Source organism: Brassica napus, assembly GCF_020379485.1.
Source record: "Brassica napus cultivar Da-Ae chromosome C1 unlocalized genomic scaffold, Da-Ae chrC01_Random_14, whole genome shotgun sequence".
NCBI classification, from domain to species: domain Eukaryota; kingdom Viridiplantae; phylum Streptophyta; class Magnoliopsida; order Brassicales; family Brassicaceae; genus Brassica; species Brassica napus.
The window spans coordinates 11,606-18,485 of record NW_026014132.1 but is presented as its reverse complement, the minus strand read 5'-3'; the positions used below and the strand labels follow the sequence as shown (position 1 = coordinate 18,485).

General features: G+C 35.2%; 1 pseudogene; it reads right to left on the bottom strand.

Annotated features, from left to right (window-relative positions):
• Positions 1-2,375: 2,375 nt before the first annotated feature.
• Positions 2,376-4,412, bottom strand: LOC125594605 (annotated as a pseudogene).
• Between the last annotated feature and the right edge of the window lie 2,468 nt (positions 4,413-6,880).

The window sequence follows — 6,880 nt, the reverse complement described above, 5'->3', positions numbered from 1 at the left end:
GTATGTGAAGGACAATGAAGCTTTAAGCTGTCCTAAATAGCTGGTTCTAATAGTCCATATTGCCTTGCCTAGCCTAGATTGTCTATTTGTCGCTATAAAACTATTATGTAATAATCTTTGTAAAGGTTAAGGAAAGAGTATTATTCAGTCAAAAGCTCTCTGTTTTCTTTGTTTTATATCAGCAACCATAATAATTCATTATAATCAGATTTAACATTTTTTTTATAACAACCTCAAATATAACATAAATATATAAAAAAAAACAACAACAAGTGTTAGTAATAACAATTACTGACATTGTTCTAAACAACTACAAAATATATTCGACTAAGATTTCCTCAAAATTAAGATCTTATTCTCCACTTTATTAAATACCCTAATAAAAAAAAAATTTGGTATTTGAAAACTCAATCTCATTCTCTTAACATAATCACACTTACAACTTGAACATAGAAGAAAATTTACACAAAATTATATATTTCATAAAAACCGATACAAAAAGTGAAAACCATAGTCTACAAAGAAATCTTCAACCGTCTTCGTTCCCATGAGAATAAGTAAAATTTTAAATTCAACATCTCATTCAAGATGTTTAAGTTGTTATTTAACTAATAATTCACATTTATTTGCTATTCAGTGTTTCGCTATCAACAGAAACAAATCAAATCTAAAACTCATTCCCTGGTGATGGATATCTCACCACTTTCAAATACGTCTACCTATACTATGAATTAAATAAATTTATTATATTACTAAGTTATGTTCACTGATTTTTCTAAAACAATTTCAGACACTCCAACTCAAAAAAATCTCATCACATCTACACATCCTCTTCGTCAAAAAGTCCACCAACTTATCTATGAGTTTCACTTTTCTGTTTTAAGACCTTAATATCTGCTCTTGATAATGATAACAATTTTTCTCTGCTTCTAAACATGATTTACACCAAACTTTTACTTAGATCCAAACATGTAATTTAGTGGTTTGTTTTAAGAAAATAGATTCAAACGACTCAAACCTAAACGATTCTTTTCTTCTTTTATTTTCCGATTAACTTGGCATCAATATTCTTTTCGTGAAACAAGAGAGTATATTTGCAAATAACTCTCCTTTTTTATTTCTTCCGTTTTTTCTCGAACTAATAGTTTTTTTTTGTATAACGTAGCTCAAGAGAGCACGTGTTGGTCCGTGAATCCATCTCCCTGACAGTGCCCTACCATCGTCATCGTCTCATCGCGTTCTATCTTTGTTCATTGAAACTAGTTCTGTCTAGTTGGGAATAGTATTGAGGACGAAGGATCAGACATAAACACCACTAGCAAGTAGCAAAAAAAGCGATCCAAATCCCTGCAATTTAACCCAGAGAAACTGATTTCACCACACGAAATTGCGTTTAAGACAGCTATTACAAAGTTCAGAGGACGAAGAAAGAAACCATACCAAGAAAACAGATGCTACTGCCGCAGCCGCGAGCTCAAACCTTGAGGCTACAGTTTTCCTAGATGATGTAGCTTCATAGCTGCATCAATAATGTTGTGTAACATGTAAGTTAGAGAGAAAGAAAGAACAAATACAACACTTTGATCACTTCTTCAATCTATACCAGAACTGTGAATAAGAGTCCAATATGACCACCGGACTCCAAGGAAAAACTAATGTAAAGGGCACGTGTCCATCTTAGAGGTTGAAGCTCATTGCTTAAAAACGAGAATTACACAATCCAACTGTCTAGTAATGAACTAAACCGATCATTTTACATTCTGTGAACCTACAAAAGTACTGATTCAGTAACTGACATGCCAGAGTCTTTACTTCGATACATCATGACAGGATATAGAACTCACACATGTTCAAAAGTTAAATAAATAAGTCACAACATAATTCATCAACTCCATGAGAATGCATTGTTACCAAACACTATATATATATAAGCAAATAGCAATGCTGATCAAGCTTTAAATACAATGAACACGTTACAAGAGGAGAGAGATCCAGGACTGAGAACGCCACAAGCTGATACCAATCAAGCAAATATAACATCAGTTGGGGTTCCGATCGGATCGAGTTTAGCTTACATGAAGAAGAAAGCGGTAATGACGAGGCCAATCGTCAGTGTGAACACCGATAAAGTCGGCTACATCGCCACCGCAATCAGACTCGCCGCCTTCTCGCCGGAACAACAAAAACGGAGATCCTAAGTGAAGAAGAGATCAATTTAGTATGGAGAACATTTGGACGGATCTAGAGTTACCATTAGTGTTTCTTTGACTGATGATGATGAATGATTCTTTTACACACACACGAGTCGATTCAGTTCAGTAAGCCCAAGATTTCTTTGAAAGGCCGTTGGGTAAGAAATGGCTTCACGAAAAAAATCTATAAAAAAAACACACACACACACACAGTATTTATTCATTGTTTCGTAGATATGAATGTTATTACATCTCTATATAAAAGAAAATACAAATCTTCAGGTAATAAGATTCTGAGTAAACATTCTAAAGAACAGATGAAAACATTATTTTGGGGATTACATAAGTTTAAAACAAAGGGAACTGCGCGTCGAGTATGACAAATGTAACAACGTGGTAAGAAACCCGGACTGGTTTGCATCGCTTTGATCCTCCAATTTATACATGTGACTATCCGTCCCGGCATAAAACGTGAAAAGTCGCCGAGAACACATTCAGTATGGAACGTGACACAGCAACTATCACATGTGTAGAACCAGATCATGGTATCTATTTGTTCCTCGCATATATCACACCAATATTCTCCTCCTCTCTTGTTTTTGTTGTAACATAAAAATATAAGATGTTCATCGTACCAGTGTTGTGTTGTTTTTGGCAAAGTAGCACATCTTTTATCTATTCCAAAGCTGCAGTCATCGCAACTAAACAATTGACAGTCCCGTTTATTGCAAGAAGCGCATTCCATATACGTGTTGTTATTGTAGTACAAGGTGCATGGATGACTTTCATGGATGATAGATTCAGAAAGCATGGCACACTTAACATCAATACTGAAGTATTGAAAGTCAGTATACTTGAAACCTTCAGAATATTTTTCACACAATTTACAATAACGCTTTATCTTGTCACAACATATTAAAGTTAATGGTTTGTCGTGATAAAAATGTCGTTTCTTTCTAGAAAGATTAGCGCATGTTTTATGGAGAATGAAATTGCATTGCACGCAGCTATAGAATGCTTGAGAATATATAGGTAAGACACATGCTTCACAACGAATGCTTCCACCGGATATGATACCTTCCTCGTTGAGTTGTAAATAATGTTCCTTGTGACTAAAATGACATATCAAGTTTTCATCTATTACCTTAAATGGTTCGATATCTTGAGGTTCTCTGGTATCCCTTTCAGTTCTAACTTGTCCCATACATCATCTCGTATTGCACATTTAGAATGAATGACATAATTAGGACAAATCGAGCAAGAATATGCCCCATAAGACCAGTCAACGTTTTTGTGACAAAATCCGCATACCCAACTCTCAGGACTTAGATGAAGACGTCTAGAAAGGCGATGCTCGTGACGGTTGACGTTGATGATCTCTGGTAAGTCAATACAGATTTGATGGATCATGAAATAACATTGTTGGCATGAATAAGGACTCCGATCACCCGCCATCCCACAGGCATCACAGTCAAAAGATATTTTCCTTGGTGTAAGGCTGAGTTGATGTTCATGAGCCTTAGGAAATAAGACTGTAAGCGGTGGAGGATCCCTCACACAACTAACATCCACACTAAACTTACAGATTGAACAATGATAAAATTTCAATCCTAATTCTTCTCCACAAATAAGACATTTACCATCAGAGAAATGATGTTCTTCCTTGGTGAGGAATTTAAGGGGGTGTTTAGGGTGATATGGGTAGTCTATCTCTAAAGCAAGCATAGAACACCCGATTTCGAATTCCAATCTACATGGAGAACATCTGTAACGATAACTACCCTGAATTTCCTCTCCACAAAAATCACATTTGAAATCAGAAAGATCCTTTGCGATAACAAGAGAGTGTTCATGGGCTTTGGGATATTCAATAACATTGGTGGTGGATTTTTGGCACAAGCCGTATGAACAACGAAATCACATATAGAGCATTGGTAATATTTACTATTATACAAATATACTCCACATAACTTACAATTTTTCGGTCCGCGCCTCTTAAAAACGAGAGAGAGAGGATGTGCATGATGAGATGGGTGGTGGATCTCTAAGATTGCCTCTGCACATTCTTTGTGAAAGGAAATAGCACACTCATAGCAACGATAACCGTCTTTGACGTAACCACCTCTCCGAGGGCAACCCTTGCAACGGCTAACCCAAGGCGTAGGGTACAAAGGGTGTTTGTGAGTTGGTAATTTTATTCTAATCATTGTGATGAATGATTGTAATAATATCGAGCATGTTTATTTGTGTATATATATACACCAACTTAGCTATACATTAAATATTCTAATTTTATGCAACAAGTAAAAGATTCTTGATCATAAGCAAACAGCAAGAAAGAACAGATCCTAAACCCATGCATAGTTTTTTCCTCGAACATAAGCGATCCTTTGCTTTATTGGATAGGAAAACACTTTTCTTTTTCGTTTGGTTTACATATAATTTTATGAAACTATCTTTGTGCTCGGATAGACTAAAGAAAATTAAAACGTGATTTTCTATTACCCCTAAACTAAGGGGGCTGGTATTGAATACAGAATTTGAATGGAATTACAATTAAGTCAGTTAATTAAAGTTCGAGTGTATTTCTATGAAATTGGATGATTCCACTAAAATGCACTTGGATTTAGCTGTACTTATTTGGCAGTTAAGAAGAGGAATTTTTTTTACGAATACATCAGAAACTGCTTGAGTCATCTTCAACCTATTGATGTTGTCTCCTATTTTCAGATTTTCAAAACGCGAACTGTTTTTGCTTATCTCAAGTAAATCAAATCTATTGTTAGTATAACACAAAACATGACCATTTTGGACTTCTCCATCTTGGTAATAATTACTATTTGGACATGGATTCTAATGCCTAGGAGTTTTTGCAGACACTTTCTATTAGTGTGTTCTTTCTGTCTTCGGTCATATCTCAAGTTCGCTATCAACGGCTGAGAAGGTGAGAGTGCTCTAGTTATTATACAGTTGAATTCCTTCAAAGTATTAAGCAAAAGCTGTGTATTTTGTTTACTCTTATTTCAGATACAAAAGGCTATTAAAATCTCAGAAAAGTGAATTCTAACAAAGTCAATGGATCTCACTACTCGTCGTTTTTGGTTTGGTATCGCTACCGCAATTGAATAACATGTGATTTTAGTGCATTTCAAATTTCATATAACAAATACCCAATCCAATAACAATGAAATTTACTTAAATTTGAATTCCATTAAATTCCACTAAATTCATTAGTTCAATAACACCTCTTAAAGTCTTTGACAAGAAAAAACAAAAAAAAAAAACCATTAAAATCATTACGATCCCCTTACCTAAGAAAAACATAACCTCTTATATTGATGGACTGCATTGATAAATCAAAGAGTGATACCATAATTCAGCTGGAGTAAGAGCTGTGATAACGAATAAACTAGACCAAAGTATAATGTATTAAATTGAGATTAGGAGGGTCTAAGGAACTAGTAAGTTTGGGGGATGTGGAGGGGTCGTGGACGAGTAATTTGGGAATGAAGCATCGCCACAGGGGTTAAGGATGGTATAAATCATGAGATACCAATTCTATAGCGAGGTGAAAGATATATGTTTTCCTTATATCAATCTTCTGAGTTTCTTGGCAACATATATATAATTCTTAAACATTGTACAGCATATCAAATTAATAAGAAAATAGATCCAAACATGTAATTTAGTAGTTTGTTTTAAGAAAATAGATTCAAACGACTCAAACCTAAATGAATCTTTTCTTCTTTTATTTCCGACTTACTTGGCATCGATATTATTTTCGTGAAACAAGAGAGAATGAATTTGCAAATAATTTCTCCTTTTTATTTCTTCCGTTTTTCTCGAACTAATAGTTTTTTTTGTTGGTATAACGCACCTGAAGAGAGCATGTGTTGGTTTGTGAATCCATCTCTCTCGGAATGCCCTACTGATATATAGTGTTTTTGGCACCATTGTATATATGTTTTCTAACTTTTTTTAAATGTTTTATCGAGTTAGTCAAGTCCTTTTCGAGTCATTTCAGGCCTAGAGTAGGCTAAAGAGTTGAAGGAAGAAGCATGAAGAAAGGAGCAAGAATTGGAGTCTTCCCCGTGGAACAGTCATGCGGAGCAGTCTGGCGGTTGATCCACTAGGAGCAGGGCGATTGTTCCCGACATTTATAGAAGTTTTCATATCTTTCAAAGATTTTCCCTAATCACTCACTCCCTCCTCTAAAGTCGATGGCGCCTCCATATAAAAAGCCATCCCTATCTTTATTTCTTTTACGCTAGTTTTGCAAAAAGACTAAGACTCATTATTGGATTTTGTTATTGTAAGGGAGACGGCTCCTCTTCTCACCGAGAAGATCATCCTGAACCCTATTGATTTCTCTTGGAATTATATGCAATATCATTCAGTTATTATGTCTAGTTCATCTTGTTTAATGGTTGAGTAGTCGGATAGCTTGTCTAGGGTTCTTGGGTGTTGGTCGTAAAAGCTAAACATAAATAAGCGATCATACTGTGTCTTTATTCATCCATGTTCTTAACGCTAACTTTAACCTGATCACTTACTGCTAGATCTTAGGTTTAATCTGCTCATTAACCGTGTAGTAAATAGCTTGATATTGGGTGAATGAGCCGAGTGTCTATAGTCAGCAAAAGTAGATATTAGGTGCTCGGTGAACCTAGCGGACTTGATCTCTATTG